Source organism: Corvus hawaiiensis, chromosome 18 (genome assembly GCF_020740725.1).
Source record: "Corvus hawaiiensis isolate bCorHaw1 chromosome 18, bCorHaw1.pri.cur, whole genome shotgun sequence".
Taxonomy (NCBI): Eukaryota; Metazoa; Chordata; class Aves; order Passeriformes; family Corvidae; genus Corvus; species Corvus hawaiiensis.
In genome coordinates, this window is record NC_063230.1 from 210,297 (window position 1) to 234,698 (window position 24,402).

A 24,402-nucleotide genomic window follows, 5' to 3' on the forward strand; every position below is an offset into this window, starting at 1 on the left:
GCCTTGTTGGGGATGGACTCATTAGGACACTTGTACTCTTTCGAATTTTATTATATTTTAATAGACAAATTATTTCCCTGTTCCTCCATACTCAGCAGAGCCCCGCCACGGCACTGTGATCTCACCCAGGTGAATCAGTTGCTTCCTGCCAGTGAACAGCAGCTTTTGTAGAACACGTGCCCCGCATCTGCCGGGTACTGCTTATCCTCCTGACTAGACACTCCTACAAAAATAACGATCAAGATACATATCCTGTGGTGAGAGTCATATGCAGGATCCCACTCCATCTGAAAATGCCTCACATTGGTATTTCAGACTAAATAGCTCATGTATCTTATTTCTGCAGCTCTAATTCACCTGGGAAGGACTAATTAATCTCATCACCTCCAGCGCAGCCACACTAATCGCTCACCTTCAGCTGTGAGGTGCATTCCTCACATGCACAACTTACTGACTCACTGAGGCATTACAAACACCTCACCGAGGGGAAGGAAATGGGTTTGATCTGAAGCACTGAGCTCCAAAACCTGCAGCGCTTCTCCAAACCCGCCGAGCCGGGTGCTCAGCGCCCGGAGCAGCACCAGGTCACACCGTGTTCTGAAAGGACCTGTAATAACGCAGCGCAGCCACTAGGCTTTCCTGCCGTTCACCCCAAAGGTCTGTTTGCCCAGACTGACAATTTTTAACTCGGAACACCCACGCCAAGTATGCTCCGTACCTCTTTCCATAAGTCAATATTGCCTCTAACAGGAGACGAGGCTGAGGCACGGCCAAAAGTCGGCACCCGTCCAAGCAGCTCCCAGAACTTCTGGGAGCGTTTTTGTCTCAGAAGAGAGACACCACCAGAGCTGCTCACCACCTGTCCTTTTCCAAGGCATGCTGTGGGTTATCAGCATTTTGGAAACCCCTCCTTTTCCCTTCTCCCCGCTCAGGCAGCGTGGCTGGCAGGGCTGCCTGCGGCCATGGGGTGAACAGGAAAGGGCGTGCCGCATCGCATCAACTGCTTGGTGCCCACGGGTTTGTCCTCTCCCCAGACTCACATCTGGCTTGAGCTCCTCCAATCACTTCCCAAAGCCATCCAGTCACTGAGCTAAAAATAAAATGGGGTTGCAGGATTCAAGAACTAATCAGACCCCACTCAGAGTTTTACAAACACTAATATTTCTCTTTTCTCCTCTATTTCCTGTCTGTATCTGTTCCATCTGTCCACGTACTCGGCTCACCAGCTCCCCTGCCAGCCGGGTTTGTGCTGCTGGGGATACCAAACCAGTTTTAAGTGTCTCTGAATCGCAGCTGCCCTCCCAAGGATCATCTGCCCTGCCTCACTGCTGCCTCAGCTCTTTCTGTTTGGAACTGATCTGGCCTCCCAGCACAGCCCTTCACACATCGGGCAGGTGCAGGCACCAACACGAGGGCACAGGAACACCCTGACCAGGAGCTGTGTGTATCCAGTGGGTAAAAAACCGGCAAACTGCTGCTGCTGCAAAGCTTTCTAGCTCATTCTGTGGTCTAAACTGGGATCTCACAGTTGCTCCCTCCATGCTAATTCCTCCTGTCTAATAGGAGCCTGCTGGAAACACCCTCTGCTGTCATCTCTCAGGCATTCAGTGGGAACCCGAGGGAGGAGGCTCAGCTTTAAGGAATGCCATGTTTCCCTTACAAATGCAGAAACTTAACTGTCTCCGCCCCAAGGAGTTGTCAGGGAAAGTGTAAAGTTCTCTGTCGAGCTCTTGTTCTTGGCTCGTGCTTCCATCAGAGCTGTTGTTCTCATCACAACTCAGTCAGTGCTTTATACACATTCAGTTTGGGGAGAGATCTCTGCCTCCTGCTTGGTCAGCATCAGCTTTTCACAGAGCTGCTGACAGATGAGTCGTGCTCACTGTGCTCTTCTTTCCACTTGTAAGAAACAGAGGGGGGAAATAAAGTTACAGAGCTCAGCTTATAAACAGGAAACTCATTGTGTGAAATTACTCGACTACAATGAGAAAAGCTGGTATTGTACCTTGGCCTCCGAGGCACAGGACACACCAACACCCCTCACCTGGGACTCAGGGCTCTCAGGTTTCTGTACCTGTGGTTTCACACAGCTCTCTAAGGATGGTTTTTAGAAGCCCAAGAAGCGGAACAGCTGTCAGGAGCAAGTTGGCAGAATGAGGCTGCACGAGGTACTGGCAGATAAAGCTCTGCTCCTTCAGTTTTATTTAGAAAAATAATTAACACCCCACTCCCCCCCCCCCACCATAAGCCTCTGCAATTATGAAGTGTTTAGGTTCAGAAGCTGTGGAGAACCCCCAAGTGTGGGAGAAACAGCACGAACTCACCTTGCCCTCTCTCTGCTCTGAGCAATTCCTAACCCAGAGTTCTCACCCCCTGCTACAACTCCTTTTCCTTTGGGGCTTTGCTACCAAATCACAGCTGCTCCTATTTGGGTACTAGGAGCCTCTTCCTGCTGGGACCCGCCACAGGACACACAGCCCCTTATCAAGGCTCCCCCAACACCTGTAACAGAAGCTGCAGAGCTGCCTTTTTATGGAGCCCAAACACTGTCCCCTCATACAGGAGCTGGTTGTGGGCCCCAACACCCCCCCACACACATACACACACTCACTTAAGACCACTATAGACCCTGACAATGTATACACACACACACGCACACTCACCCACCCCTGAACTAATTATGGGCCCTAACACCCCTCCACACACCCCTGAGCCTGATATGGGCCCTAACACCGTTCCCCATACTTGAAACCACTGCAGACTCCAACAGCCATCACCCTCCCCAACACACACCTGAGGTTACTATAGCCGCTCGGCCCCTCACCCCCCACTATAGGTCCGTAAGTCCCTTACACACACCTGAACCCGCTGTGGGTCCAACCACCCCCCCCATACACACCTGAGAGCACTAAGGGCCCTAACACCTCTCACGTCCACCTGAGTCCGGACACAAACACCCCCACCCTAGGCCCCTGTAGACCCTAACACCCCCACACTCACAGCCCGATCTCGCTGTGAGCCCCACACCCGAGGTCGCCATTCCCCCTCCCTCAGCCCCCCCGGCTCCCTCCGTGCCCCGCCAGACCGTGCAGGCGGCTCAATCGAGCGCCAATGGCGCGGGCGGTGCGCTCCATGAGGCTGCGCCGCTCAGCGGCCGGGCTGAGCTGCCAGGCGGGGCAGTTGAGCGCCGAGCGGGGCCGGGCAGGAAGCGGCGGTGACGGGCACGGCCCGGCAGACACGCTCCGTCTCCGTCCCCCTCCTTCTCCTCCTCCTCCTCGTCCCTCCCTGCCCGGGCCCCGCGGACGTGGCCCGCTGCCGCCGGCCGGCACCAGGTGAGGCACCGGCAGAGGGAGCGGCGCCGCTGACAGGCGGGTCTCGCTGGGGCGTGGAGGGCAGGAGGCAGCACTGGGACTGGCAGCGCGTTTGGGGCTAAAAAAAGCACTTTGTGGGTGCTGCGGCGGCGCGGGGCGCTCGCTGCCGGGACGGGGGGCGCCGGGTGTCCTGGGGTGTCTCCTGGCGGGGCCCGCCCGGGGCTGCTTGGGGTCGGGGCAGTTCCCGCGGGGCTGCGAGTGTGGCGTCTGGGGGGTCTGAGAGCCCGGCTGGGGGCAGGGCAGGGGCAGGGTGGGGGGCAGCTCCTCCGCACCTCGTGCTGGGTCCGGGAGACCGGGACAGCCGCTCCTTCCTTCCCTTCTTCCTTCGCTCCCTCCTTCCCTGCTTTTCTCCCGTGTGCCGGGAGCTGTCCCTGAGAGCTCTGTGGAAGTTGGAGCTCCAGGATAGCAGCCCCGAGCGCACGGAAACGCCCCGGTGGGAGCGTGAGGAGAGGAGGGAGAGCGGCCGCCTGCCTTCACCTGGAGCCGGGCATGGCTCGGATGAACGGCGCTGCTCCATTGGGATTACCCTGGGATCCGTCCGTGAGCAGGAATGTGACCTGGTGAATTCAGGGGAAGAGGGAGCTGCGTTTCTGTCAGTTTTGAACGGAGTTGGAAGCAATGACGTAGGTCTGGTGCGAGCAGATGTCTCTGTCCTTTTAATGACATGGAGAAATTATTTGCTGTAGGTGCTGGATGCCATCGAGCAGCACTCGTACTTGCGTGGGAAGGAGAAGGAAGGAGGACACGAGGCAAGTACTAAGCCTTCAGAATTTTGTTTTATAAATACGTCTCGTGTCTCCTCACCCCGCTTCCCCGGGAACGTGAGTGGAACGAATTCCCTAATCCTACAACTGTGGTAGTTCTAAACTTTAGTTCTGGTGGCATCCAGGTTTTCCCTGGTCATTTCCTCAGCCTGGGCAGAAGTGAGCAGCTCGGTGCTGGGTTTGCTATCCCTAGCTGGGCTGTTCTCCCCAGAGTGGGGGAGAAGCCAGTGGGACACCGCTCTGGGAGGTGTGTGGAATGCTTAGCTCACACACAGTCCAGCAGCAGCTCCGTGTTTGTTTAAAAACAGCAAAGCAGGCGATGCTGACTCCAGCCCTGGTTATGCCAGAAGGATTTGGAATCCCCCTGCCCACCTTTGTGGAATCAGTCAGGGTTGTGGATCCGTGTGGATGCTGTTCCACAGAACACAGGGTGATTTAAAGTTACTGGGTACAGCAGCACTGGCTGTGGTTTGTGGTGCTCGTATTGTTTGAGAATAAGTGGGTTTAAGTCTGTTCTTCAAGGTCTGCTGACATATTTTAGCAAGTCTTTAAAATGCTGCAGTGCTGGGAGTGATGCAGCTTGTTTTGCTGGTCATTATTTTGATGTATCCTGTACCAGATTTATGAGAAGACACGTGTTGGTGTTTCTATGTTGATAGTGGATTGTTTGTGGAGAGAGATAATAACACCATGCTTGTTCTCTCTGTTTATGTGCTTAAAATTGGGGTATTTCTGGTAGGTAGCTATTTCTGAGTTCTCAGGGGCTAATTTAACAATATAGGGTATGTTTTAAATGTAAACTCCTGTCTGCAAACTCTCTTTTAACACTAAGCTTCATACAGATATCTGACAATTCTTTCATGCATCCACAGTGAGGCTGCAACCTGTTCCTATCTACATAAATGTCTCATTTATCAAATCCAGTTTTCTTATTTGCTCTCCAACTCATCATATAACTTCCTCTGGCATCTGATTTGAGGAAACCTTGAGCTGGGTTGTTTTCATCCACCCTTCTCTATATGAGGGCTTTCAGGTTGCAAACTAATTCTTGTTTGTGTGTGTGTATTACTTACAGTGATTCTCTGTAAGTACTTCCCTTTTACATTGTTTCATCATTATCAGTTAAAAAGGATCTTAGCAAGCTAAAGCTTTTAAAGATGAGGTATTTCTACTTTTGTGCATTCTAAATGTGGATCCTGCATCAGCAGGGTTTTACTGTTAGATTTCTTTTCCGTAATGTGTTGCTGGATTTCAGCAGAAATGAGTTCTGTTCCTTCTGAATAACCTGCTGTCTTATCTTAAAGGAAAAAGCCTGTTTGTATGGAGCTGGGCTGGAGTTTGCTGGAGTGCTGGGGAGTGGGGGGTGGGGGGAGCAGGGACAAGGCAGTGGTCAGTGAGTTTGGACCGGGAACACAGACTCGCTGTTTCCTCCACTTACGGGTTTTTGTTCCAGGTTGTTCTGCAGCCTCGTGAGATGCTGCAACATCCAGGTTATGAGAAATGCCAGGGGAGGAGGTGTTTGTAGAACACTTTAATATTTATTTGTTGCTTTTACACAAAAAAAAAAAAAAAGAAAAGGTGTCTAAGGTTAATGTTTTTAAATAGGAAACAGATCTTTTGTTTTAAGACAGAACTCTAAATCTTTTAACAGGACTCCTCTACAGTTCAGCATTTACAGCAAACTGAGTTTGACTAAAAGTGCAGCTTTGGCACCAAAGGTATTCAAGAAGTAGATTTCTATAAAATTCTGTTGCAGCACATGCTCAGCTTTATTAATAGACGCATCAGGGAAATTCACAAAGTGAACCCAAAAGAGTATTTTGTTTTGTGCTTATTATTTTCAAACTACTTCCTCATTTGAAGGCCATTGATTAAACCAGAAGGATCTGATTGCCTTTGGCTGTGTAATAAACATGATGCAATTGCTTGGTGCCTGCTTGGTCATCAGTTCTTCCAGGGGCAGCTCAGTGAGTTTCCCTGACAGTCTTTTTATCACTCCCTGAAATCACTCTGGCAGCTTTTTTTTTAATTTTCTGAGTGAAGTGTGTTTTAGAAGATATTGATCTGGTAAATTTAAGGTTCCCTTTGGGTAAAAAGAAGGAAATCTCTCCTCTGATTTTTATGTGGGTAGCACAGGTTGTGACTTTGCATTGTGATCGTGTAGTGGGCATCACTTAAAAGTCTTCACTGGCATTGCATGCCAGGAACTTTCATCTGTGAGAGCCTCAGCTCCTCCTGAACGCGGAGGAAAGTTGAAATAGAAATCAAGGTAAATTAATTGGGTGTGGTCATCCCTTTCTTGAGTTACTGAAGGATGTTGAATATCCGAGTTATTAATGGTAATGTGGCAGCTTCTCAATTTTTATAAAGCCCCACTTCCAGCATTAAAGAGCAGTGTTCCTAACGTGACATGTTGTCTTTATTCTGTAGAAGTAAACCATGGGAATCCACTTTTAACTTCCTGTTAAAATAAAAAACATGTATTTTTAAAAATCAGTAGGTTTTGCTCTAAGATTCAAGAAACCTGGAGTACTGCTAGTGTTCATTTTTAAATTATTTTAAAATTTATTTAAATTAATTAAATACTGAAATTAGATTGACTAATAAGTTTGTTCTTGTTCAGGATGGCAAAGAACACGTATTTGAGTAGGTTGGAAGATTTCTTGTTTAAATGGTCATGTTTGTGTTGTTTTACTGGACTTTCTCTTTGTGTCAGAAATCGTTAGTTTAATTTGTAAGGGCAGGGAAATCTCAAATTTAATATAGGGAGCTTACAAAACAAGTTTGTCTGAGTTGCTAATGAACTAGGCACTTATGCCCTTGGACAGGTAATAGCTTGATGTTGATGTAATTGCTATTTTTTTTCCCCACCCAGAATATTAGGTCAAACTGGACTCCGGTTTGCTTAGAATTTAATGAAACCAATCATTCCATGGGAGCGTGTGGTTGCTTGTGGTCCGTCCTTGGCTACTAAAGGCATTCAAATAGGGGCATTCTCACAGTTTGGCCTCCATTTGCTCCTCCTCCTTCTGTCACTGTTAATTGTGATGCTGGGTTACCTGAGAGCCCAAGAAATTCCTCAAAAGGAGGGCAAATGGCGACCTTGGTGTTCCATGACTTTGATTTGGGATAAGCAGGTTTTGTGCTGCAGTTGATGCTGTCTTTGGGAAGAGAGAGAAAAAGCCGTTTGTACTTCCCTAAGAAATTGTCACTGTCAGAGTGGAGATGTTAACCCCAAATCCTGGATAAGCCATACACTTCCAGCTGCATTCCACTGGAGTCTAAAACACACACATGGGTTTGGTTTGGGTTTGTTACTTTTCTACAACCTACTCCCCAGGATCACTGTGGTGTAGAACCTGGCACTGGGAGGAATGAATCTGGTATGCAGTATATGTATTTCCACGCGTATTAAGCAGTTTAGGATGAAAGGTGTTGGGACTACCAGATACCATCAACATTTTGTGAGCAGGATGTCATGATTAGATTGGAACTGCTGAATGTGTGCCAAACGTTGTGGTGAGTCTGTTTTTGGAGAGATGCAAACTCTGCTCACTTCCTGCATTAAACCTCATTTTCCCCATATTTTTATATGTGAGCTGTGATTCTGTTGCACAGAACCTGGCATAATATTGAGCAGATTTATTTAGGGTTGCCCTTGAACGTTGTGAGCATTTAAGCCAGATTTACAGGAACACAGTCAGTGATGATTCACGTTGAGATGATGTTTTTCTCCCTTGTAATGGAACATATGGGACTACGTAGCATATGGTACCACTGAAAATTGTTAAACGTGGAGCACTGATTTATTACACAGCAAAAAGGGTTGGGGTTTTCAGCCTAACACTGAGCAGAAAGCTTGTAAGCAGCCCTGGCTGTTGACTTGTATTGGGTGCACTACTGTGTTGTGTGGTAATTTCAAAGGATTCCTTTAAATGGAGACTGAAGGCTTCCAAAAGTTGCGTGTGTGCCCTTTTACTGTGGTTCAGTCTTGCTCTGTGGGATACAGCTTAAAAAACCTGAAAAAAAGAGAAATCCTTTCTCTCAGATGGGAAGCAGAGGTATTAAAATGTGTAAATAATTTTCTTCCACTCTTACTACCCAAAACACCTTCTTTCTGTGTTTGGGGTTTTTTTTTGGTCTTTGTGACTTCTGGAGGGTTGTTTTTTTTTTAAACTGAGGCAGGGAGAGGAAACAAACACACACCTTAGTCCTTCCAGTACACAAGGGAAAGTGGACTAAAGTGCAGCTACAGAGAACATAAATTCCAGTCACCTATTTCCTCGTGCTCTCCTGTGTTTCTTAACTACTCATCTTTTGGATTATTGTAATCTCTCCAGAGCAGGCATCGCTTCTGGTCTGGCTCTGCAGGGTCTTGCTGCAGGGTAACTGAAGCTCCCAGGTGCTGTGGTCATACAGGTAATTAATAGTTGGTCATAAAAATACATTGATTAAGCTTTTTCAGAAATTATTTAGGCAAGAAACTTCATTTAAACCTCAGAATGATGTTTGTGTTTGTTTCGTCTTTTTCTAATGACTCAATTTATTTGTACATCTTAAAGTACTGATTAAAACAGACTTTATGATAAATTTGCTTTTGTTAGGCCTAAAATACATGATTAAGAAAGAATATATATTGTAAATTTTCAGGATAAAAATCAGGTCTTTTTTCCTCCCTACTTGGTTAGGGACAATCTACCTCTCAGTTCAGGGTTTCTTGTGTGTTTCTGCTTACTCTGCCTGGTTCAGGTAAAGTTTGAGTATGCTGTGTCCTTTAGAATGGCAACAGATATTTGACATCATTAAAAACTGCTGTTATTTAATAAAAGGAAGTAGTATCTACCCTTGAGGGAATTAACTAATGACCTCTTGTTACCATCGCCTTCAGGATCTTAGATCCTCCCTTTGCTTGCCTCATTCTTAGTCATAGATTGGAAGAGGAAAACAGGCTTTTTTCCCCTCCCTCCCTCCCAACTCTTGAGCAGTTTCTCAACTGGAGATGAACTGATGGTTGACCTAAACCCTGTGAGGAAACTGAAGTGGGGAACACACTCCCTTTCCCCTTGTGGAACATACTTCTGGTGTTAAAACTTACACACAACATCTCAATTAAATCTAATTCTCAGCCTTAGCCTGCACATAAAATATTTTTTAAAAAGCGTTAGCCCAAATGAATTTTAATTTATAGCATTTCTAATCTCAACACTGGCAGTGGTGTCAGTTTTAGCTCTTTAAAAGAGGGGAAAAACATTTCTTATCTGGAAAGTATGTGAGTGGCAGAGCAGATAAGATAATTGAGCCCTAAATGTGAGCTGGGATGGAAACAGGCTCTGTTGAGAGTCAGGTCTCATCTGCTGTGCCACAGTCCAGCGGTGCTTTAATGCATAATAATCCAGGGAGTTTGGTCTTCCTGGGCAGGACACAGGGAGTTTTCTCTCTGCTGTTTTTTCATTAAGAGACACTAGCCTTTAGTTCCAGTGTGAGACGCTCGCATTCTCAGTGTCAGGAGTTTTCTGTCATTTGGGAAGCAAACAGCCAAAAATAGGATTTTATGGCTCTCCTGCCTGTAAAACAGTTAGCTGCTAAAGTGAGGAATAGAAATAAAAAAACCTTCCAACTTGTTCCACTCAGGCAGCTTTCTCTCAACATTTCTTGTGTGCTTTTTATCTGTGGTGTCTTTTCTCTGTGGAGAATCCCCACAGAAAGTAACAAGTTTTCTGTTTTCAGTTCTTCCCTTGGACTGAAAGATCTTGTTGTGGTTTAGAGGTTGTGTGTTCAGGACTTGGGCATGGTCCACATGGGTGGGAGAGAGCAGCACAGGTGTCTAAAACCAGAATAAATGAGTAACTACTGGAATTAGTTTTTTGCTGCACAAAGTCTTATTTTTCCTTTGTTTGCTTTAATACTGGTTTTGCAGTTTTCCACTTGGTTCCATAGGGTTGCCTTACTAGAAAGTACCTAACTTCAAATTAAGTTAGACTCTTACAGAATAAGACATGAAGGGTTTTGTTGCAAAATCAGTATTGGGCTTAGTATGTTGCTGCAGGAAATGTAGACCAGGAGTTAGACCTGCTGCAGGTATTGAAGCTGTAGTGCAGAAAAAGATCTGCTTCTTTGTAGTGCCATATGGAAATGCCATAAATCAAAATTTATCTCACTTAGGCATTCGAGACCTGCAGAAATTACAGGTAAATATGTGATAATACAGTCTGAGCAGTTTGAATGATTGACTTGGAAAAGTGCTCCAGATTTTGGGTGTGTTGGGCACCTTTTCTACATTGCAGGTTTCCAGTTCTTATGTTACAGGGAGATTTCTGCCAGTCTGACTTAAAGTAGCAGAAAGTTGCTGACTCAGGCTTATTGTTAATTTGCCTTTTCCTGCCTACCTGAGTATTTTAGAGCAACACTCTTTATATTTTTAGAGCAGTCTTACATTTTTTTGATAGGCTGAGTCCAAGCTGGAGGTGGTCAGGTGAGATCGTGGTCTGATCTGTTGGACAGTTTGTGATGGATCCAGGCTCTGGAGACATCCAGGGAGGCAGAGGGACAGAATCCCTGTTCCAGTGCTGTGCAAGCTGGTGCTTGGAGCCCCAGGCTACCAGTGCAGCTCTGCTGGTGTTTAAGGTCAACTCCTTGGCAAATATTTAAGCAAGGCTTATATTCAAATGCTATTTATAAGACCAGACTAATTTCTTTCCTCATAATGATGGCCTTTTGGCTGATGACAGGGACTGGAATCTGGAAGATCTGGATTCTGTATGCCACTAGTCAGCTGTGTATCCACAGGGAAGTTGTTTGCCAGCTTTCTGCCTCACTTTTTATCTGTACTTAAATGAGAAAAAAAAGAAAAAAAAAAAGGCTGACTAATACCTGCCTCACAAGGCTGTGAGAGCACAGTTAGTAGCCTCATGCTGTAAGATCTTTGGAAAACACTGTAGGAATGTTCAAGGGGCTTATTATGGTTAAAGTCCTGCAATGGGAGAACTGGTTAAGCCTGGGTCCATTCATTAAGGAGCCTTAATAGCTGAAGCTCTGATAGTGGTTGTTCCCTGGCTTCACCTGCAATTACCCTGGGTAGATCCAGGCTGCTGCAATTCCGGAGTTTCGGAGTGGTCTGGAGCAGAACTGGAGCATGTGCAGGGATGTTTGAGCCTGCCTTGAGCGCTTCATTGCGATTTCACGGCTGGGTTTGCATGCAGGTCATGCCGTATCCTCAGTGAATTTTGGCAGTTCAGCATCGTGATGATGACTTATTCTGCCACTAGTGAGCCCTTAGCACCTTCATGCCAAAAGAAATGCTATATAATCAGCTGGATTTTTCTTGTGTGTCTGCCTAACTCAGAATTTGCCCTGCTTTTGCTTTGTGAAATGAACAACAGCAAAAGAATCTTTAAAAAATGTATTAGGCAACAGAAATTTTAGTATTAAAAGGTGTAAACCATTGAAAACCTCTTTGATTTGGTGATCTTCAAGCTCAGGTCTTTTGACAATCTGTGAAACTTTTGTTTGTGAATGCTCATGTTGTGGTTTTTAAAATTAATTTGGTAGTATGTTTAGAAAGTGTATATTGGAATTTTATCCCTTTTGGCCACCATTATAATAATGTAGCTATGCAAGAAAAGGAGAAATCTCCATTTTTGGGAGGGCTGGATACCAGTGTTTATTTCCCAAACCAAGTAACCTTGTTAGTCACTAGCAATAGTACCTTATTAAACTTTAATAACTTTCTTTAAATTCAGTCACTTGAAAGTCAAGATGCAGCCTTGACAGCTGGAGGTCCAAATCCAGACAGTTTTATTTATCTTCGCAGTTTCATCTCTTCATTATTATATACATAAGTTGTTTTCTGTGTCTTGGCAGATTTGAAATGTATTGACTGAAAGAAAAATAGAAACTTGGATTCCTATTGAAACACAGGGCTGAAGGAGGTAGGGATCAGGGGTTGGGTGCAGGAAATGGATTGGTTGAGAACTTAAAATCATGAGTCTGTAAATTAATATTAATTTTGAACTGATTTTAGTGCTGAATCAAAACCAGCTGTTATTCCACCTCAACTTCCTCCCACTGAGCTGGGTTGGCACAAACCTTTGTGCTACCAGAGGGTGGTTCAGATTAGGAAACTGGTCCAGCTGTGAAATAACTGGGGTAGCAAAGCCAGGAGTTGGGAGATAGGAACAGACAGAGGGAGGGTGAGGATGGTGCTGGATGGTACAAATGTCCCCTGCTAAATTACACTGTGAGTATCTTTCTAAAAATATATATAAACCAAACAAAAACCCTCCTCTGCCACTGTTAGATTTCGGTTAATGAGTAAATTAATGAGTTTCACTTTCTGTTTCTTGGGCCCGGGTTGGGTCCAGCAGCATTTGGGTTGTCCTGGGGAAGACTTGAATCATTGGTAACACTCCTTCCTTTCGCTGGGGTTGTTGTTGTTGTTTGGGGGTTGTTTTTGAAGTGCTTTTTTTAGGAATCACAATTTTGATGCTTTATATTACTTGCACCTGCTTTTTATCTTTTTTTTTAAGGTTTTGTGTTCAGATTTAACTGAGAAAAGGCTTTTCTGAGAGGCTGACACATTTTGCTATATGTTCATTGTTCAGTGTTTTATAACCTATGTGCAGAAATATCCCTGCCTTAAAAAGTGGGGGAGGAGCCCAAGCAGAATGTTTGTCTCAAGGCACTGACAATATTGACTAAATGATGATACTATATTCATCAAACATAAAGCTGTATTTCATATCTCAGGTATACAGTGGCTTTTTAAAATGTTAGGCCATGGCCCCATATCACAGGAATCACATGAAGGTGAAAAGTTACTTCATAATATTAAATCCTACTTGTTGTTTAAGTGTGAGAATTACTTGCAGTATGTAACCAAGATCCTAAAGTTAGAAAAGGAAGCACCAATTTATATTAGTTGTCTACAAATAGACTGTTTCATTAACACAAATGAGGAAAGTTTGTTTTTTCTTCAGGAAGATCATTGTTTTGGGTAAACAGTGCAGCACAAGCCTTTCTGAGCACTGCTAAGGCTACCTGGCTTGCAAAACCATCCAGGGAATTTGTGGTGGGTGTTTAAAGAATAAAACATCTCAGTTTAAAGAGCATTTGGCTCCTGATGGCAGGGCCTCCCCATCGAGAGAGCGTTTGCAGCTGCTTTCAGTGAAGTTGTGGGTAAGAGCCTCGAGGGTGTGGAGAGAGGAAGTCAGAAAACTTTCATATTTATGATCTCTGTCTGAACAAAGGGGATGCTTAATTGGTGTCATCATTCATCAATGAGGAACTCTTGCAAAGCAGAGCTGAAAGGCTGAGGGTCAGAATGAAACCCCATCTGTATCCCGTGCCTCTGTATTCCAGCAGCTTGGAAGTTGTGTTGGAGATGGTGGGGTTGTGGAGGTGAACAGTTACCACTCACCCTGGCAGGAGGAACTTCCGAGTGCTGATGTCGCAGAACCACAAGGGTTTGCTACTACTATTTGTAGAAGGGGGATGTGGGGCAGAATCTGCCTCCCCCAGCTGAGCACAGAGTGAAGAAACCTCGCAAAGCTCATTGTCTTAAAGAATGAAAGGATGGCTGTGCTGGGGTCTGTGCTGCTTGGGGAGCTGGGGGAGTTGTGGTGCTTGAGTTGGCCTTTAAAAAACGGGGTGTTTAACCACCAAAGAGCAAAAGCTGGTGGTAAGAGGTGGCTAGGGAGCTCTGTATCTGTGCAATGGGAAAGGTTTTGGTTCCTGTTTGGGGATGTCCACACCCTGCTCAGGCTGCTGTGCCCAGCAGGTAGTGTTACCTCTGGAGCAGGATGATACCAGCTCCATGACCTGGAGCCTTCTCCTGGGCTATGTGGGGTTTTTTTGGTCTTCTTGGTGTCAGGGCACCAGTAGACCAAAAACTGTTATCTTGAAAATTTTGATTCCATAAACTACCACGTGGTGTATTCTGTCTTCTCAGGGGAAAATCTGTATGCAGTGTACCAGGGTTTTCTTGTTCAGGAATTTGTGTGCTGCCCTTTTTTTAGGTCAGGTTAGGGGAGAGCACTTCGGCTTTTTATTGGGAGCTTGCAAAGATTTTGGAGGATCTTTGCTGCTTTTGTAGGTTACTCTGATGTCTTGGACCACCTTTGAGTGGGACATTCTGCACAACTGAGTTTTAGTTTTACATTATCCTACTTTTCCTTTTTTTTCTCTCCTCCCCCCACTATTGCTATCACCCTTTATGTTTTATGTACTAAAAGTAAAGATCAAATACACCTTAAAATGTCCTCCTGAAGAGGTTGCATGTTCAGGGGTTTGATCCCTGTACTGACATAGTACTGAGATAAATGAATGTGTTGATGTTCTACAGTGAGATTGGGGAAAAAAAAAAGAGTTAATGAGACATCTGGGTGGAGGGAGCAAACCTCAGAAATGAAAATTGCTTTTCTGTTTTATGACAAGTCAAAATATTTTGGAATTAAAAGCAAAACTGAAGCTGAGTAAATTGATTTATTTTTTTTTATTTTTTTTTTATTTTTTTTTTTTTTTTTTTGAACCACTTGTACTTGGAGCTTATTTTATGTAATTACTGGGGCGTGACTTTAAGTTCTGGGTAGGACTTCGTGGCTTGTTAGCATCGGGTCGAGTCTCTGATGTTGCAATGAAGAAGGAAGTGAGCATGTGTCTCCTTGGGGAGGGGGACTGCAAAGCACGCCTGCCTGCATAAGATGGGAATTGCAGCTGGCTGGGTATTTTTAGCTTCAGAATACCTCATTGTGAACGTGAATTTTGGTTTTTTCTTGTTAATCAGAGTATTTAGTAAATTAAGCTCTCAGTTACTGTTTTAAAGAGGTTTTTTTCATTCCAAGATGCACTAAACAGATGAATTTTTCATCCCAATTTTATTCATTAAAGATTTTAATTTTTTTTTTTAAACCTCCAAAGCTGCAGGACTGGGTGTGTTGCATTTCACGAGTGTCTCTATCTGCTGTTGGTTTTTGCAGTTGTCCATCCATAGGTAGGGATAGTGGCATACTAGGGATTGCAGGGAGAGGTGAGGCTTTATAGATCATCCTCTGTTTCTCCAGATAATTAAAAAAAAAAAAAGGGAAAAATAGTGGATCTGATTTTGTTCCCTCCTTGTAAAAACATGCAGCAATAAGGACTTTTTCATGGGTTGGAGGGAGAGGCAGAATACAGCCTCAGTTTCCATCAGTGTTTTCCAGTCATTTGCTGTAACAGTGATTCAGTTTTGTCCAGGTGTTCATCCTGGCCTGAGGTGAGACATATATAGAATGTTTCTATTTTAAGCTCTTCAGCGTAATGGATGAATAAACTCACCCTTCCTATGCTGGTTTTTGCCACAGTGGGTGAGCTTCCCTTTCTGGGTTCTTTGTTTTGCTGCACTGGCCTAAAATACTCGCCCTCTGAAAGCTCTTGGTGTGCTATCCACACCAGTGGAAGAAAATGTTCTGACCATTTTGCTTCAGGGTTGCTGATCTTAAACTGCACTGTTAAAAATACCAAGTTTTCTGAAGGCACACAGTGATGTTTTCCTGGCTCCCTGCCTCTTTCCCCCAAATTGATGTGATCAAATGCCACCAAAACTCAGCAATCCCTAGGTCAAGTGCATAGCCATGTGCATTTGCTGCAGCATTAATAGTGGTTATTCCAGCTTTCTTAAAGAAAATAAGGATGTTTTAATAAATGGAAGTCTTCTGCTTGTCACAGTAAGTACCACACAAACAGGTTATGTTCCAGGGCATAGAGTTTTGAAATTATTTTCGTACTGCTTTAAACTGTCTCATGCTGACTCAGTTTGGCTGTAAAAGGCTGAAGTCTTGTGATCTAGAGCAGGGTTTTTTCCTGCTGGGAGAGCAGGTGTATCCTGGAGATCAGTTTTTCTCTATGACCAAAACATTTTTTATGTTGATCTTGAAGGATCTGCTTATCCCAAATACCATTTCACTTGCTGAGCTTTGGGATCAGTCTGTCTTTGCCAGTGTTGGTGGTGGCCCTTTAGCATTTTTTGTTTAAGAAGCTGAATGGAAGTCTAGAGTGTCTGATCTGAAATCAGACAGACCTGAGGGGGAATGCTTTCAGTTATGGGTTCAATAAACCCACTCTGGAAGGAAGGACAGGGCAAAGGGCCATTTCCAGGCTGCTTGTGGCAGTACCTGTAACTGTCTGAATTCTGTGTAGCTTTTCCGGGATCTTTCTACAGTAATCTGGGTATATTCCACTGTTTTCAGAATCGGCTTTAAAATTTTATCCTCCCTCCTTAATTAGATGCCGAATGATGCATTTACTGAATTGAATCAAGAAACCTCTGATGGTTCAAATGGAAATCTTGAGCCCATGTGTAAGGCTGCCAAATTTATTTGCTGAGGTTTGGAACTCAGAGCAGTGAGTTGGGACTGACTTGTTGGGACTGACTTAAACCCAGATCCCAAACCCTACCAGAAAACAAATTTTGCTGTGGAATTTGTTTGAAAAGTTTCGAGCATTAGAACATTTGCCGGCCTGTATTTAATTTTAATGATGATATATTTTAATTGGCTGTCAAAAACGTGCTTCAGATAAATGCAATGCACTTCTCTTTATGTGCTGGTCACCTTGTTCCTTGTCCTTAAAGTGCTTGGGCTCTGTGTGTCCCTGTTTGGGAAGATAGTGCAGCCTTTTGAAGGATGCGTTTTCTGTGCAGCCTTTAAAATCTCTCAGGTTTGTTGGGTGTTACCCTTTGAGATTTACAGGGCAGTTCGTGTTTGTTTTGACTGTTACTTTATCTCACTTTGTCAGTAAGTCCAGTCTCTTCTGGCCATGAGTGATAGGAGGGGAGGATTAGGAAGTTCTGGGAGGCTGTGTTTGGAATGCTGCACTTCAGGGTGCACGCTTGGATTCTTTTCCTTAGCCTTTGTGGTGATTACATGATCGAAAGAGCTGTAAAGGTACTGTGATGATAGAAATGAATTAAATGGTTAAATGTCTTAATCATTCATATGTGAAATGACCTTTCTGCTTGTACTTCCCTTGGTGTTCTTGTGTATTGGCACATCTTTGGTGACAAAACACTCCTTGTCCTTCCCTTACACAGCAAAGGGGCTTCCTCAGCTCATTTATTAATTTTTAACCTTGATACTGACATTTCACTTCCAGGTTTGGAAGCTGTTTCACCTTGCCGACACAGAAGTCAGTGGTCATATTTACAGTGTAGTGGTTGGTTAATAAATGTCCCCATGGCAGGCTGGGGGATGTTTGCCTGTGTGTTATTCTGCACACACTGTGGGAATTGTTATGTCTTCCTGAGTAACACTCACGCAGCAGTAATGGACGTGAAATGGGTTTTAAAACACTGTATAAAAATGGCAGTGTTCACATTCAGCTCTTTACCAGAGCTATGAATGATGCAGTGCTGAGAGCTGGTGAAGATGTATTTCTGGGTGCGTTGCTTTTTTTTTAAGAGGCATTTTTAAGCTATATGTGTTCTGTGTGTGTATAGTGGGGTAGCTGAATCATTCTGTGTGGAAAAGAGCATTTTAAATCTACTTACGTATCCAGTGCCAGCACAGGTAAAATCTTTGGGTCCTCCTTTTTTCCAGGCTAGGTGAGTGTCGAGGTGCAGTGTAAGATTCCTGAGTGTAATTCAGGCTGTGCAATGCTATGCTGAGAACTGAGCTCCTTCTGCATCCCATCAGGGCCCCTCAGGGGTGCTGTGCTTCCTGGGCACTGGCAGCTGAAACTCAAATTGGGGCAGCCAGCTCACTGCACGGATTCTGCAGATGTTCCTGAGGTGGAGCTTCTAGCTACAACTGACCTCGTGTGCCCAGCAGCCCTTATTGCTTGGAGACACTGCTGGATTTTAAACCTTGGTTTGGAAAATCAGTTCCTGCAGTTCTTGGGAGCAGCAGTGCTGTGCTTGTCTCCATCAAACAGTTAAGCTACTTAGAAGCCACAGTTTTAATCTTTATGGAGAAGGAAAGGGGAGTGTTGCAAGCACACCTTATATAATGCATGTAATTACTGACATTACCCACACTTCTTGTGCTAATACCAACTCCTGGGCATGCAGCTGGCACTTCCCCAGAAAGGTGTCATGTGACAAATGTGTTATGGCCATTTTGCTGAGCAGGTTTCCTGTAACAGCTGCCCATGAGCTGCTCTTCAGATTCCCAGAGATCTCTGACAAACCTGTTTTGGTTTGTGTTTCAGTAGTGCTTCCCATAGTGTAACTTAAAATGCTTAAGGGGAGATGGAGGCCATTGTATGCACAGGCCTGTCTATGCACTTCCCTGTTGCTCAGGGAATTTGGATTTGTGTTTTTGGGAAAGCAGGAGGGACCTGGGGATTGAGTAGACTTGTGAACATAGAAGTTTTGGTTATAATATTCAGATTTTGTGTCTTCATCTCTTTTTTGTAGTACTGATTGCAGCTAGAAACAAGACTCTATATTAATATGATTGTGTTGACATCTGTGGACTCTGCTTTGGTATTTAATGAATGCTGCTGTGCAATTGATGGCCATATGATGGCTGAAAAGATAAGAAATTCTGATAAAATTGATACTCTCCTTCAGAACTAAAACCAGCTATGGATTCCTGCTGCCTGGTCTGTGCCTTACTTTGTTGCTGCCAACTGTAGCGATCTGATACTTCAGAACAAACCCTTAACTTAGTGTAAATATTTGTAAAGAATCCCAGCTTTACTTTACATCAGGTATTTTCTGAAAAGCCCCTGTCCAGAAATCTTCTGAAGAAAATTCAGTGTCTGGGAAAAAAAAAAAAAAGCAATTTAGGTGATGTCTGATGCTGGCAAGGGGGTTCTGTGAGTGCTGGGGAAAACTCTGTGTATTAGTAGTTCTCTTTGTCTTTGTTGACATGCTACTGCTAATTTATTATAATAACATGGCAGACTATTCAAATGGGGTGCCACATTTAGCTAAACTAGGTGGAAATATATATTTAAGTTCATCCTTGAAGAACTTCATTGTCAGTGTAAATATTGCAGATAAATTGGTGGCATCACACTTTACAGAAAGTTTTGTCTTAAGAGAGCTAAAGAGCGGTCTGGGGTTACACAGGCAGCCTGTATGAGTCTGGGGACTCATTCTCAGTAAAACCAAACTCTCCTCTGGATTTATTCCTTTATTGGGATAGCAAATGGTTTTTTGTCCTCAAACCCAGGGCTTGTAACCCTCTTTTCAGTCGCTTCCTTGGTGAAAATTAGTGAATCTTGTTCTGTGTCCATGGTCTTGCGTAAGCAGCTGTCCTTCCAGTTGCTGGCTTGTGGTGGATTTGTTTTAGGCTCTCTCCACTGATGAATGAGGATGTGACTTTCAGGTGGAATTTCTCTTTTGTCCTACTGGATTTTTATCAAGAGTCCTGGTAATTCAAGAAGGCCATGGTGTACTCTCTGAAGGTGAGACTGCTGCTGTTTGGTAATTCTAGGAGCTCCAGGCCTTATCTGGAAGGGTTATTAGTTGGCTACTTGCACACAAATGTCTGAGCTCTCGTCAGATTAGAAGTCGAATCCAAAAATGTATCTTTAGCTTGCAATATAACCAGTGATCCAAAACTGCATGAATCTTCATCGCAGTCCTTCATCCACTCACCTTCTTTGCAGCTGTTTTGATCATGGTCTAAAAATACTGAAATCGGTCAACACTATATAAAATAACTTCCTAAATTTGGTTTGGACCTTGAATTTGTGCCTAGCAGAAGACTCAGTACCTGCTAAAGTAAGAACTAGCTGTGTGCTGTCAGTGAGGCTGTGTTCCTTCCTTAGAGGCTATCTGGTAACATGACCTGACTCTTAAAATCCAAATTACTCTGACTGACCAGCCTCAGACCTCAGGTAAGTTTAAATTTTGTGCATCACAGTCCCTCTGTTACAGTGGTAGCTTGTTTGGAAGTGAGAGGTGGACATGACCAGGATGCTTTTGAGTTCAGGGTTTACTCCAGAGGCCAGTCTAGAGGCAGCAGCTGCTGTGGATGTCCTCAGAGGGGCTTTCGTGGGGCTGTCGCGTCTGAGTGAGGGGACAGCAACAGATTCAGCTGTTGGCAGAGTGAACACAAAGTATCTCCGTGATTGGGAACATCTGGGGATGCAGGAAGCAGTGTGGCTGTTGAAAAGAAGGCATTTCTAGTCTGGTGTTTTGGAATGGAGAGAAATCATAAGGTGAGAGAGTTTGATCCTCTGTAGTTTTGTCTAAAACAGAAGGTGCAGGGGGAGAGATGAGATTATTTAAAGTTTGGGGAGGGACAGATGTGGTAAAAGATTAGAGAGTTAGTGATGCAGTACTTGAAAATGGAGGCAAGTGCTGTGGGGTGTTGCTTTGTTGCATATTTACTTCCCTTCTTCAAAATGTCCTCAAATTCTTGCAATTTATTTAAATTTGTTTCTCTTCTTCCAGTCTCTTCTGACCTTTAACATTTCTTGGCAAATTTACATTGCATTCATATTAAACTGGGGAGTATTTTCCCAAAATAATCTTTCTAATTGTAATCTCTTACTTGCAATCAGCAGTATGTTACATATAATGTACATTTATTGATAGAAGTTATTTCTTCTCATTTGTGTGGGTGTTACATATAGTCACATCACTGTTTCAATCACTGGCTGCCTGACTGGTTCCTAGAAAATACAGGGGAATTTCCTACCATGACTCATGTTGGAAGTAGCAGATGCTACATGCTCTCAAGCTGTGTATGGTAGCTCTGGAGTCTCAATAAATTTAATTGAGTGTTAGGGACACAAAAATATATTGGATTACTGTAATAATTACACACTGCTAGTATTTATCCCTTTTTAATGAGGATAGTTAAGCAAAATCCTTATGGGGTGATGTTGCTTTCTTCCCTTTCTGTCCTCTGGCACTGCTGTGGAAACGTGTTTCTGCTTTGAAATATCAGTTTTACCCTGCTGTCACTGGGAGGTAGCTCCAGTTTTAGTACTTTATAATTCTGAGACACCTTCCCCATATTTTTTCTTTTCCTTTTTTTTTTGGCACCCTTGAAAGTGACCCCTGAGCCACATGTCACTCACAAACAGTTCCAGTCCCTTATCAGCAGCAGATTGTGTCGCTGGCAGTGGGTCTGTGCTCCTGGGGAGTTCCTGGGTACCTGCTGATCCCAGATACAGAAATGAGTCTGCGAGTGTTGTACCATGGCCAGCAGGCTCACAAGGGCCTCTGAATGATCTGTTATGGGGCAGGTTTGCATTCAGTGGGATCACCTTGGATGTGCAATAGCACAGGGAGGATGGGATTAAGCATGTCCTAGAACTGTGCCCTGCTGGGATGTCCAGCATGCTGGGAGTTGAAGAGACAAGGAGCTGCTGGGCTGGGGGTGCCTGGCGTGGAACACAGCTCCCTCCTGTGTGGAGGAGGAGAGGACAGAGGCAGTTTGAAGGGATATGGAAGGGAGTGTGGCTCTCCTGCAAGCTGAACTTGCGAGATGAGATACCCAGCTCTGGCTTGTAGAGTCTAGGGATCAGTTCTCATTTCAGCATTATCCAGATAAATCCAACCTGCTGCTTCAGCAGCTGATGGGCCTGTTTCTTCCAGTGTGTAAGTCTGGATTCTCACATAGGGACAAATCTTGCCTGGAGGCACATGGTGCTCCAGAGGAGTGCAGTCATGTCCGGACCCACTTCAAATCCAAGAGATCATTATGGCTTGCCCTTTTCCATAGCTGAGTGAGGGGTGGCTTGCTGAGAGTGAAATTTAAAGCTTTGGGAAGCAGTGGAATGCCAGGCTGTTGGTGTGCAGGGCTCTGTGAGATGCCCTTACCCACCTCCTTTGTGTAGAAGCTGTATATAAGACTTGGAGACACAGGACCGTCTCATGCTTGGGGAACGTTCCCTGAATTTACTCCTTTGGGTGCCCAGGATGTGTGGTATTTGTCTTCCTGATGTGTCTTATGACTATATTTTAACGTGGGGCTTGTCAGTTTGGGAAGGTCACCCATCCTGGTGTTGGGGGCTAATCTGGAAATGAACAGAAAAACGCTGGCTGGGCTTCTCAGCCCCAGATTTTGGGTGGCAGTTCCTTTGTTCAGAAACACTGAATGAGCCATGCATGCCTTCTCTTCTGGGACACTCAGTGAATTAAGTGAAGAAAGATGTAATTACATTGTTACTTGAAGTTTTCCTGGGAAATGGCGAGTCCTTAAGTGCTTTTCCCACTCTGGTGCCTCCTCTGGATTGTAGAAATGGGCTTGTCCTGTAGTGGCACTGGAGCGAGCAGCAGCTCTCAGCGGGAAACTGCAGTGTTGCATTTGGTCAAGGAGCCAGTTCTGCAAAGCCAGGCCCAGTTGGTGGTTCCCGGCCCCAGACTGGGGTAAGTGGGACAGGGAGGGGGCCCCGTCCCTGCCGTGCCTGGAAAAGAGGAAGCCTGGAGCTGAACCTCGCTGTGCTGCACTTCCCTTGAGAGCAAGATGAGGAGAGGCAGTTCCTCTGCTGGGCTTCATGTATCATTAATGGAGAGTTTAAGCACAGTATATGCTTGCTCTGTAACCTTGCTTTGCTCCTCATATTCTCTGGCAAAGTTTGCTTCTCACCAAAGAAACGTGTAGCTGAGTTTTTCCAACAGTGGCTGCATGCAGCATCATCTCAAGTGGTTGGAAGCTTCTGTGTTTGAGTTTGCAAGATAAAGTCTTTGGTTATTTCTGATATTTTTTTTTTCCAAAGTCACATAATACTTAAATTTGGCCAGGCTGGAAATACTCCTTTCTTGTGTGTGTTGTTTGAATACAAATACTCAGTGTTTTTCTCCTCTAGTTACACTTTTGAAAGTGTTGATTCTTTTCAGTATTATAAAGAAAAATCACCAAAATGTATGGTTATTTAGTACAAAAACCCTTAGTAGAATAGTTCAGTGCAGCTTCCCCTGAAGGCTTTCCCTCCTTGGAGGCAACAGCTTTAAAATTATATGTGTAAACTCAGGGTTGCTCTTCTAAGACCATTCTTGTTGTCAGATGTAGTTATACATTTGTACTAGGTACTGATTAGTTAGGAAGACCCATAAAGGAGTTTTTTCCCCATTCCTCTGGTCTAGAGTATCCTTTTCTAGGAATATATAGAATATGTAGAAGCTCCTATACAGTAATGACTCTGATACAGGTGACTTTCTAAAGTCCCCTGAGCTCCTTTGACATTTCGGGCTGATGTGATCGTAAAGTAAAAGACTGAACTATCATGAATTTATTAGTTAATACTAGAATTTTTCATTCCTTTAATTAGTGGCAGGAAAACATATTTCAGTCATAGAGTGTCTCGGCTGTGCTTAAAATTAACCAGAACAAAATTATGAGCCCTGCAATTGAGAAGCTGTCCACAACTAAAAATATTCCTGCCTTAGACCATGGGATTAGATTTTTTCGTAGTTTTACTACAAATATCCCCTTAGGTTCATTATGCCTTGGATGCTGAATCCATAAAATAGGGCTGTTAATATGTACATGAGGCACCAAGTAGTGCTGGAGACTTTCAAAAACTGGTAGTTCCTTGATTTATTCATAAAGCAGGGAGCATAACTCTTGAAAATTTGATCAGATGCCAGTTCCTTCAGTAGCCACTCGATCCAGAAACCTTTTTATAGCTGTGCTAACATCTCTGAGGACTGTTAGGCTTAATTAATGTTTAAGACTCTTATACAGAACATGTCATGAGAAGGGAAGCTCTTCTAACGAGCATGGGGAGGCAGGCAGGAATTTGGCTTCAGGGAATGGGACTGCAAAGGATGTACCAGCATTTGACTTGAGTAAGTTTGTGTCTATTCTCTCATTTAAAAATATCCTTTCTGTGTTTTTTAGAGAATTACTGTTATTTGGGGTGTTGGCTGTGTGCAGAATCCTTCACATGGACTTTCTTTTAGATATTTAGAAGTATTTTTAGGTTATAAAAAACACAGAATGGCCTTATTTAAAGTGTATATTTGTCACAAAAAGAAGGCTCTTTGCTGTGGTATGAGGATGGCGAAGCCTGATGAAGCAATCCTGAAAATGTTCACTGTCAGGCAAAACACTTTAATTTCTCCCATCTGCAAAACAAAATAATATTTATATTCTCTCAAGGGTCAAGTGAGGGGACCATTTCTCCAGGAAACTCAGCATCTTTTCTTGTACATAAACTTGTTATGGATCCAAAAATGAGTGTTTTCTCATGAGCACTGACATCTCCCTGCACAAATACCTTCGGGGCTGTGCAGAATATCATCAAACAACAGAAAACCTTTATCCTGTGGGCATGTCTGGTGCTTCTGGGGCTAGAGTGGAGGTGGGTGATATTCTTTATCAGGAGAAAAT

At 44.1% G+C, this 24,402-nt stretch overlaps 1 protein-coding gene and 1 long non-coding RNA gene across 2 annotated transcripts in view; one reads left to right on the forward strand and one right to left on the reverse strand.

The window, feature by feature from the left end:
• Nucleotides 1–33: 33 nt before the first annotated feature.
• LOC125335469 lies at nucleotides 34–2,888 on the reverse strand. The gene is made up of 2 exons (XR_007207465.1): nucleotides 2,003–2,888; nucleotides 34–1,896 (listed from the first exon to the last, which is right to left on the reverse strand). It is a non-coding gene; the product is annotated as an uncharacterized LOC125335469 (long non-coding RNA).
• A 1,280-nt stretch (nucleotides 2,889–4,168) lies between these two features.
• The window catches only part of TAOK3 (TAO kinase 3), a 73,891-nt gene continuing 53,657 nt past the window's right edge, over nucleotides 4,169–24,402 (forward strand). Inside the window, exon 1 of the mRNA XM_048323113.1 lies at nucleotides 4,169–4,189. The gene's annotated coding sequence lies outside the window, so the exon portion shown is untranslated. The remainder of the gene's footprint in view (nucleotides 4,190–24,402) is intronic.